This window comes from Gasterosteus aculeatus, chromosome 2 (genome assembly GCF_964276395.1).
Source record: "Gasterosteus aculeatus chromosome 2, fGasAcu3.hap1.1, whole genome shotgun sequence".
In the NCBI taxonomy this organism is placed as follows: Eukaryota; Metazoa; Chordata; class Actinopteri; order Perciformes; family Gasterosteidae; genus Gasterosteus; species Gasterosteus aculeatus.
In genome coordinates, this window is record NC_135689.1 from 15406994 (window position 1) to 15418179 (window position 11186).

General features: G+C 40.7%; 1 protein-coding gene across 4 annotated transcripts in view; it reads left to right on the forward strand.

Annotated features, from left to right (window-relative positions):
• The window catches only part of bsna (bassoon presynaptic cytomatrix protein a), a 97716-nt gene extending 86717 nt beyond the window's left edge, over positions 1-10999 (forward strand). For 3 of the 4 annotated variants that reach the window (XM_078093684.1, XM_078093700.1, XM_078093708.1), the window contains 3 exons: positions 193-338; positions 937-975; positions 5143-10999. The gene's annotated coding sequence lies outside the window, so the exon portion shown is untranslated. The remainder of the gene's footprint in view (positions 1-192; positions 339-936; positions 976-5142) is intronic. The other variant, XM_078093689.1, reaches the window with a different exon arrangement.
• The last annotated feature ends 187 nt before the right edge of the window (positions 11000-11186 follow it).

Consider the following 11186-nt stretch of genomic DNA (forward strand, 5'->3'; position numbering starts at 1 on the left):
TGTGTAGCATGTGCTGTGTACACACTCGTACCCTTGAGTTGGTTGCAATGGGTTTAGATTTACTTCAGAACGGAGTATAAGGAACAGTACAGGCTGTAGTTTTGAAGCTGCGCAACGACACAGTTTTATCGAACATGGATTTCAAAATATACAAATCAAATAAACTGACTGAATGCCTCCGTGTATTTGCAGGACGATGTAAATGTTAAATGACCAAATCACGAGGCCCCGTACCAGAAAAACCTGTGAAGTTCCCCTCCAGCTTTTGTTTTACTAACACAGAGAGAGAAGAGAGCGAGCGAGCGAGAGAGTAACAGAGCGGAGAGATGAGCAAACTGGTGAGTACTTGTCATCTAACATGCAGCGACTGCAACTTTTTACTAGCCGCCTTCATTAAATACCTCACCACCAACCAGGGGAGCTGACAATACGCATCAGCTGCTGCTGTGCTGGACGTCCACGTTTAAACAGAACCTTTTGAGACCTGAATGTACTTGAACAGCATATTGGCACGATCATGGTCATTTGACTGTTCCCATTGAGGTTTTCTTATCCCATGAACAACTGTCTGTAGCCGACACGAAGCATCCGCGTTTCAACACAACTTCAAATGAGAACGTATCAGGTTTCAGAAAAATTAATATTTTCCATTTCCATATTGTTGTTACAACTCGGCTCTTGACATGAACGCTGAAACTACTTTAACTCCAATTTGAAATAATTGTAAGCGTTACTCACACATAACAAGAAAAGGTGTACAGTAAATGGAAAACTGGCATGTTCAATGTATGTTGTATCATACTTGTTTTGTCATCAACTTTCATCAGATGTTGGAAGGTCCTGTCTTGTTTATATTGGTAGTAATATCCATGGATTTCAATGCAGAAATGTTAAGAAAAAGGTATTGTCTGAAATGTTGCCGTCTCCCTCTTGCAGCCAACCAGAACTGGAGTCCTCTGGGTTCTTCATATCACAGTAAGTTACTTTAACTAAGTAACCCCATCAATAGCTGCTCGAAACCACACAGTGTCTTCCTTTAATCGGACACCTAAAGTCACAATCGTCCAAATGCTGCATATAATAATGGGTTACGTTAGTGGAAGACCTGGTGCGTCTGTACTGGTCTTGAGTTGGCAATGGTTGAAATGGTAGAAATACTAATGCGACAGCACTTTGCAGCAACATATCACGCAACTTCAACAGCGTAACGTTTATTTTAGTGCATTACTTGAATATCTTTCCGGAATTGGCTTTACGAGATGAGGTAATAGTCCAATACAATCAATTGATTGTTTTTTATCAAATAATAAAATAAAGAAATAAGAAAAAATGAAGTACATAGCATACTCTTGCATTCATCTCATATAATGTTTTTATTCCTTCTTTTAATGTTTTATGTCCGTTTTTTGCATTTAATGCCCCAAAACTGTGGGTTCTTGCCTCATGTAACGTCTGCAGAACATAAAGGGCTCAAAATATCTGAGAGAGAGACCTGGATCACATGACAGTTTTAATGACAGGAGCCATTTATTGCCACTCGTTACACAGATATAATATATTATATACTATATACACACACACATTGTTTATAAGAAAACTGCAGAAGAAAGAATTGAAAACATTAATCTAACACTTAAGATAAATCTTGTACTTAAAGCACACAAGCAGTTTTAATGTACTTATCACTTTGACTGTGGGACATTTGTACATCTGTAATTCTCGGTCCCCATATCTCCATAACTCTTGTCATGAGACAAGCCGCCGCGCTGTGTTCCTCCAGCTCAGCCTGAAGAGCGATTTGTCGCAGCTTTTGTGTTTTTGCAGCTGTTGTGTTGTGCTCCTGAAAATCACTGGCATCTGGCTTCTGTCAGTTTGGAAGCCTGCAGTCAGCCTGGCCAGAAATACATCAGCAAAAGTCCTGCTTGTTCCAAGAGCAGGCCCTTGATTCATGAACCGCCATCTGATTGAACCTCATTAGAGCAAATTGACAATGAAATATTAAACCGAGAGGATTAGAATCCGACATGTAGCTCATTTTCCTACATTTCCTACGTCTTCATGAACCACGGGATCAAAGCAAAAAATGACCCGAATGTCTTTAATCACCTGTAAATGTGAGACGCTTAGCCGGAGAAATTGAGATGTCTCTCAGACATCTGGATTTGTTTCCCTTCTGTTCTGACTGTGATGTTGTTGCACATTGGTGTTTTTTAATCCAAAAATGTTCAAGGTATATATATATATATATATATATATATATTTTTTTTTTTAATCTTCACCGAAGTCTGAATTAGTGCTCAGGTGTGACGGATGCCTTAAGACCTCACCACCTAAATATGAATATGATATAATACAAAACGAAAATACATCGTATATTCTAATGCTTTTTAGAAAACCTCTTAGACTTGCTTCATGCCGAGCTGTGCTTGATTCTTGCCTTTTTCAAATGCTATTCACTTAAATGGCTTTTAAACCCTTGATGTCTGCCACGAATTGACAAAATTGTGGAATAAAAAGGTTCAAAAGTAGAAACTCAGTTCATCACATGTATCATTTCCATCTCACTGCACATTTGTCATTTCCTTATGTGATTACAGTCAATGGCAACTTCAGTTCACAATCTTGGTGAAATTTAATTGGTAATCATGTAATATTGCCAGGAGCAGAACTAAATGTTGACAATGAATGTTTTGCAGATACATTCAGCGTACACCTGCAAAAGCAAATACAAAACATATTGATGAGCATTTAGTAGCAGATACAAAAGAGCCTTAAAGCATCTACAGCTACAGTTTGACTTGTTAGGAGCAAAGCATAGTTAAAGATGCATTTAATGATAAAAACCAATGAAAGTATTTCAAGTACGTCAGTTTTTATGAGGCAGCTCTGAGCATTAAGGGACGCAGATTTCCTGTGCTCTGATACAGCGTGCTGATGTGTTTTACGTAAGCTGCTGCAGTGAAAATAGAAGCGCCAATAGGAAAATGCTATGTTTTCTTTCCAATTAGAAGGACAATCTTTTGCCTTGGTGCAGTGGGCTTTGAAGCTTTTGATGCATCATGGGGGGATACGCGGGCCTTGATGTTGCTGTATTTGTACAGTGTTGCATGTGTGCCATGCAGAAGATAACGCGCCGAGCCCGGACTCAGCGGGTTGCTGACTAACTTCCTCGTGTGACTCTCTCTCCTCCCACTGCTGTCAAACGTCTTTTCTTCTTCTCTGCTTTTGCTCCCGCTTTCTCACTTCAGCCTGCCGTCGCTCCCCCCCCCCTCCCCCCGCCACTTTTTCCTCTCAGCACGTCCTGTCTTGTTTCTGTCGCTAAAAAGATTTTGCCATTTCTACTTTCAGTCCCCCCCCCCCCTGTGAGGAATATGTCTCTCAGCTGAATTCTGTGACAGCGCTATTGGAACACTTAATGGTCAAAAGTATCTGCGCACATTACACCCCCCAACTGTGCTAGTTAAATATTTCATAGCAAAGCGACGGGTGTCAATAAGTTGGCGGAATCGCTTAAGACTTTCAAGACACGGCCGCCTGGATTCACCCACAACGGTTTATGTGACCCTGGATGAGGGTAGAGGTCGGCGCTCTGAGAAAATTAACCTCCAAATCAGTCAAGATGAAGCAGGGAAAGGGCATTCGCCAAACATAGAATAGTGATTAAAATATAATTATACGCGGCCACTTGAAAAAGAAAAAAAGGGGCCCTTTGCCCAAAGTGATTCATGTGTCCCTATTGTGTGTCTTTTAGGCCATGTTGCGGCTTAAGTGGGTCAACTACCTGTTTGTTGTGTAGCAACCCTTTGGGGGCCTGTGTTCACTGGGACAGATTAAGTCTGCTGCTGGGCGCCTGGAAACACACAACATGTTGGGAGCAGTTGATCCGACTCAGCCACAGTGGGCGAGACAGCGCAACGCACACAGTAAATACGCAAACTGGAGCTACGAGGAAGCAGCACTTCAGAGAACAAAGACAACCTGTTAAAATGTGATTTAAAGACTCCCAAAGCTTCAAACGTCAAATTCCATGATTGGCAAAGAATCGATAGTATGTCATTTATGAATATTTACAAATGTTAGGTACACACACACACACACACATATAACTTTGATACCACAATCCAACACAAAAACATCAGAAAAACCTGATCCCACCAGCAGGTATTTCGGGTTTATTCGAGTACTGAATGCTCAACCGATAACAACTATGCGCAATATTTGCATTTGGAAGAAGAGGTTGAAATACATGGTGGAGACCCGGAGGCCTCAGCGGCCGCAGGTGATGAAAGCGTCTCGGGGAAACAGGTGTTTTGCTTTGGTGCTAATGAGTGCGGCGTCTAAATGTGAACTGAAGTGCTCCCGTGCACAAGGTTTATCTCCAAATGCACAAATGAGAAAGACGGTGTGCAGATCTCAGTTTCGTTTCCCTAAATGTATTTTGGTGTTTGTGCAAATTAGTTTTCAAAACCTTTAGGAGGTTCAAGATATTTTGTGCATATTTTTTGTGTGTTTTCTGGCTAAGAGAAGCCAAAAATGCATTTTTAGCGACTGCAATAAACCGGATGACTCAGGCCCTTCACAGACTGTATACTGTACATTTCCTAAACGTATCCACCATCTAGTGGCCAACTGCATTTTTACTGCATGACCGCTCTAAAGAGCAAATGACCTTTGTTTTAATGGAGAGCCTCTGTGTGCGTCCCTGTCATTCACACAGGGACCCCAAACAACACAACTTGTCTACATGACTCATAAGCAGCTTTGAAATATAAAACAATTGGGCAGAATCCGATTCTAAGCACTAAATCATTAACTTAAACCTGTCCTACTTATAATAGTACGGTGTATGCTGTTACCTGTGTTGCCAATAGTTGCACAAGTCTAGTCAGTAACCATTTAGTACATCCACACATTGTTCATATACTGAGCTGTGTATTCAATACATGGTGGACCCCCGTATGGATAGACAGCGGTTTGTTATATTATTACTTGTCATCGTAAAAGAGGTGATCAGCAGTTATATGTGGCTATTTTGGTAGAGTGACATCTGTGTACGAATATCTTTATGGACACATCAAACAAACAGAGCTCATATTAAAGGGTTGGGTTCAATAGTCTTGACTAATTTAACTCTCTTCTCAGATCATGTCCAGCCGAACATCCATCTTAAGAAGCACTCTCCTCCATCCAGCGGCCAAAGAGTTTGTCTCCACCGGACTACTAACACATCTACGGCCAACAAACCAACAAAAGAGCTAATGGAGGCTAAAAAAACGACAACAAATGTTGTTGCTTGGCTGCTTTTCCTCCACGCCAGTAGAGAGAGCTCTGCTGCCACCAGCGGAGAACCACCCAGACGAGCAGAGTCAAAGGAAGAAGTGTGGCTCTGGAGTTAAAAGTGCAGCATTAATGGGGAAAAATGAAAGGGTGGAGCAATTCTACTCCTATATGCTGACGACGTCATCGTTTATATATGACGGCTGCTTTACCACAGGAGGCACGGTGGCATGCTAGGATCCTTCATTTCACAGTCCTGTGCTCAAGGTTGAAATAACTCTCTCTCTCTCTCTCTCCTCTTTTCTATCTTTTCTCAAAGTAGAAAAGAAAGTGTGCAAAATGGAAAACTTGCTGGGTTACTGCAGGTTTTTCTGGTACTAAAGACCTCGTTTCATCACCCGCTGTGATGTTAATGGAAATGTCACGTTGAATGACTACGACATCGTAACGCGTCTCTTTCCACGGCTTGTTTATATCTACATTCCAGATTGGAACTGTTGAAACCTTTCGCTCACTCGGTTCCTCACCTCTCTGCGTTTCTTGAATGCCGATTTTCTTTTTTTTCAATCCTCACCAGACAATCCTCAACTTGCCATGACTTTAAAGAAGTACATAGTGAATAAAAAAAAAATGAATAGGAATTTGGAATGCATGGAACTTTATATCCAAGACCTTACACTGTTCATCATTACTTAACAGAGGCCACACTGGCAAACACTTCGCAGCTCGACGGCGTAAACAGTGACGAGAGATTCCCGGAGCAACAAACACAAAATGAGCCACGGGAATAAGAGGAGCCTTTTGGGGTTTTTTTATAAGGGGAAAAAAACAGTATGTGGTCAAGTGTTTTTTTCAGCCATTGCAAAGCCATTAGGAGAACAGTTACCTGCAGGGCTTCTGGTGATGGAGTTTCTCCAACTGCTCCACAACATTCAGCTCGCAGATGTTTCCCAAAGGGTTGTTGGTGGTTATCATTGTGCTTTCTTTTTTTCAAATGTTGTTTTGTTAATTGCCTGGTTTTTATGTTGCAGGTTACCAATATCGCCTTAATCATTCTTAAATATTGTTATTTTGAAGTCCTACTTGCATTTTTTTATTACACCCTGTAACACATATATTTATTTTAGGTAGTGATACCAACAGAACACTGGCCACAGTGAGATTAATTTATATTTTTTAAATCAACTTTGTTTTTGATAATTGTTTGTGATATTTATTTATCTATGTTGACTTCATCACACCCCCTGTCAATTTTCTGACTTGTATTTATTATCAATACTTTTAAAAAAAGCAATAGAGAAAGTGGTAAGAAAGTAGAAAGCACAATCTCGTGTCATCTTAAAAGTTTTGTGGAACAGAAGCGCGTCGCCTCCGTCTGTCTTACGACCACCGACGTACCACTCAAGTCTGACTTAAATGTACCAACAGACCTACTTAAGCATCGTAACACTGCTGGACCAATACGTTGGGGAGCAGGTGCTGACCCATGAACGACAGTTTGGTACCACCCGGATCTTCTCCTTCTCCACCCTACAGTGAGACGTCAGGCCTTCCATCGCGTCGGGGGCGTTTGGAGTGATGCGCTGCTCGTGGCGGCCAACCGGAGTCTGATCTGAAAGCACTGCAGGGCAGCAGAGAGGCACTGAAACGCAGACCAGTCACTCGCCGCGTCGGAACCGGACCAGTCGGAACCGGACCAGTCGGAACCGGACCTGCCGTCGCCGTCGCCCGTGTGGGCTTCGGCTTTCGATGTGACCCTTCTGACCCCCCCCACCCGAGATCAATGTTCACTGGTACGCACATCAGTGTGTGTCTTCACTCTGACAGACGTGCACAGCTCACGTGAAAGCACACTAGAAAATGGTGACAAAGAAAAAGAAAGGGGGAAAAAAAAACAAGAACAAAGTCCGCACTAACGTGACTGAAGAACCCAAAGGTAACACACTTGTTGTTGTGTCACAAAGTCACTCGCCTTTTTTAACTCTTCATTTTCTATCGTGGTGGCGTCCAGACCTGTAAGCCAACTCGCTACAGACCTTCTCCCTCCTCAAACTGTCGGTTGTCATGGAAACTTCTCAGGTCAGTGTTCTCCCTGCTGTCGTTCCTGCAGTGCATTGTGGGATCTGCGGTACTCAAAACCTACTCTGTCGGGCCAAACATTGCGAGGCCTTCAGCAAAACCCAACGAACCAACCAACTTCTGCTGTATATTGTCTGTGTGAACGCTCGCTGGGAACCTTTGCATGCTGCCCGGCGCAGAAAACCTCAGTCACCTCTATATTGTTCCGTTCCTGTATGTGTGTGGGGGTCCGTATGCGTGCGTTTAACGACCATCATCCAAGTGGAAAAGAAAATATGACACGAGTTCAAACGCAACAATGTGGTGGACAGAAGAGGCGACCTCTCATCTCAAGTCCTTCTATGCAATGAATCGGATTTGGGGGAAGAAAAAAAAAAAAAAAAGACAGGAGGAGGAGAAGGGATTCGAATACACAAGTGGGAAAAGTCACTCATTCGTCTATCACACCTGGTTCATAGTGCGCTTCTTGATATAACTAATGTCAAGATTTAAAGAGAGAACTGGATATAAAGGAAACAGAAATGTGAATGAGGAAAAGCAAACATCCCATAAAAGATGCTTTCCGGGGACAATTATCTATTTCCCAGAAGTAACTAGGAAATAAAATCCATTTTAAATGGATAGTTGTGCAGAAAAGAAAATATAATAAAATGAAAAGTTGTCCAGAGATTTAATATAAAGAAAACTAAAAGATTTCTATGACTAAATATGATATATATATAAAGATTTAGAAACATAACAATAAACTTAGAATATATTCCCTAATATGGTTTGTGTCTCATCAGGGTTGAAGAAGAAATACTTCTTTATTTTATTTTAGCGATTTAGTTTGAGGGCAAAAAAGTCCTGGTTGATCTGACTAAAAATACTGCTGGAGCCAACGAATGGCAATTGACTATTCAAGGCATTCCAAAATTGAAGTGTGTGTGTGTGTGTGTGTGCGTGCGTGTGTGCAAAAATGTGTTTAAAGGTGCACTGCCAAAACACACTTAGATTTAATTTAAAAGCTAAATACACTGTGGAACATTAATTTCTGGGGAGAAAGTAATCTGCATATTATTGTGTATTTGTATTTATTTGAGTTGCAGCATGATATTAAACAGATTATTATATAGAATTTATTTATGAAATTATAGGATTGAAAACATCCCTCAACTCGCAGCTCCTTTACAAATACACTTTACTGCATTTCACTGGAACTGTAAAATAAGTCGGTATCTATTTTTTGTGAAACATTTATGAGATGATTTATGATTTTTATGTCAGAATTTATTTTCTCATGCGGGATAGAGAGCTGGATGTGAGTCGTAGTTTCTTTTTCAGCCTCGAGAGAGATTTTAAGGTTGTGATTATTCCCAGGTACACTGCCACCAGATCGGTGACTTCTCCGTGAGAGCTTAAAATTAGTGTCAAAGTAGAACAAATAATGACTTTAAAGTTACCCAAATTAATACCAACTTCCTCTATTGTGTGTCGTATGTTCTGGAAGTTTGTAATAAAATATAATGTTCAATAAAATGTTCCTCAATCACTTTTGCCTCAGGAAAGAACACACTAAACGCAGATGTTCATAGATAGTCAGAAAAGAATACGTGTGTTTACGCAGGCGCAATGAATCCGATATTTTTTCTCACACTTTAAGACACGGACGTGATCGTACCGCTGCTGTCAACTAGAGGGGTCGGAAACATTTGACGGAACGCAGCCATGAAGCCATGTGTGTTGAAATGTGTCCAAAAAAAAGAAACAGTTTCAGCTCCTGTGTGAATACAACCACTGAAGGTGACTTAAATATGCATAGCAGCAAGGGCTTTTATACTACTATACTGGTCTCTGAAGAAAGCCATCCTTTTACTGCCCTCTAGCCAGTCGTGGTCCCTGTCTATACTCTGCATGGTGTCTGTCTAAATCCAGGAGCGCAAGCTCAGACCACAGCAATCACCAGTGGGCAAAAATCACCGCGCCGCAGCCCCGGTTTCCAGAGGTGGTTGAAGCACAAAACGTAGATGATAATAAAAGATGACACTTCAAAATGCAAATAGAAATTGGAATTGAGATCTTCTCTGGAAGAGCGTCTTTAAGGCCCCGTCTAGTTTTGTTGAGTGCAAAAGAATTTGGGGAGTTTGCGTTTAAAAGGCTCACATTTCCAGACATGGAGCAAAGAGAAGTTTCTTCCATCAGATTTGTGTTTAAAAGAAGTATAATCTCCAAAAATCTTGATTTGCCTTTCAATCCGACGTCAAGAGTCTCAGCAATAAGGTCGCATTTACACCTTTTTTTCACCCTCTGTGGCACCGTTCTGGTATCTGCATTAGGCGTTTCTTTCTCACTTCACAGCCACGGGACGGAGAAATGACAAACTTTTAGCGCCACGAAGAGTTCAAAAGAGTCAAGTCGGTTTTTAAATGCAGCTTATGATGCTTTTGGGAAACCCGGACTGCGTGCGTTTGTGTGTTAACCAAAAAAGTAGCAGAAACTGATTGTACGGTACGGAGTGTAGTAACTGTCACCACTGCTCTTGCTGTCAGTCGATGTAAAGAAAGATTATAAAATACACAAAAATATTATATTATTAATATATGAAGAAGTAAATGTTTCACAGGTGAGAGGTTGTGAAGAAAAACAGCAATTATGTGGAAAGAAACATGAAAAAATCCATCCTTCATTGTAAAACCATCAGGGAGCGTTTACTCATCTTTCACCTGCAATGAATCTGTAAAAATACAAGTGCATGACCTGGGCGGGTGGGCAGCCCCCCCCTTCCTCTACCATCCCTTGACCTTTCAGACCTCCTCAACCTTTGACCTCCCACCAGTGTAAATACCAGATGAGAACCAGAGTCTGCTTTGAACAAACAAGATGTAAACGAAGAACATGTTCTATACAACATGTACATCTGAAACATGCTAACACACACACACACACACACACACACACACACACACACACACACACAGGCATGAGAGAGGCCTTTGCACACCACACAGTGACACAAGCTGGCGCGTATGCAAGCCTGAACCTCCCTGCCAGAAACATGAAAAAACAACAAAAAAACACATAACAAGCAAAGAGCAGCTGCTGATGTGAATAATAAATGGAAAAAAATGTGCGGACTGTTTAAGACTCATGAAAAAAAATAGTATTCGGATATACAAAAAAAGAAAAAAAGATAAAAACATATTGGTCTGTGCAGAGTTTCTATACATGTTGTGTTTGTTAAATGGAAATTTACATCAAAGAAAGGGGGAGGACAGCGTTCTTGCTTCCATTTCATTTTTGGGGCGATGAAGAGGGTGAGATGGCAAATTGGACAATGGAGATGTGAAGAAAAGAAATATAATAAAATAACCCAACTGAATGAAAAAAAGAGGGTGAAAATAAAATAGAGAATAAGGTCAAGAGCCTAAAAATGATTACAAAGTGTTCCATTCACTGTTGTAAGTGCAATGAGCTAAACTTCCTGTTCCCCCCCCCCCCCCCCCCCCCATTGTAAAACCTTGTGTATGTTTCCGTGTTTTCCTCCTATAAATGGGTGTAGTAGACCTGGTGCATCATGCCATGTAATGTGATGAATGACAAATTATGACCTTACAATACATTTCAATCAGGAAAATAAAGAAAAGACAAATAAAGAAAAAAAAAACCTTTTGTGTAAGCTCTTATTTTAGTTTATATATATATATATATATATATATATATATATATATATATATATATAAAAAATGTCTCTTATTTAGTTTATATATCTTTTCTTCTTTTACAGCATCACGGTTCAAGGTGTCGTACATATGATTATATCCTCAAATTTACCCTTCATTTTAAATCAGTTA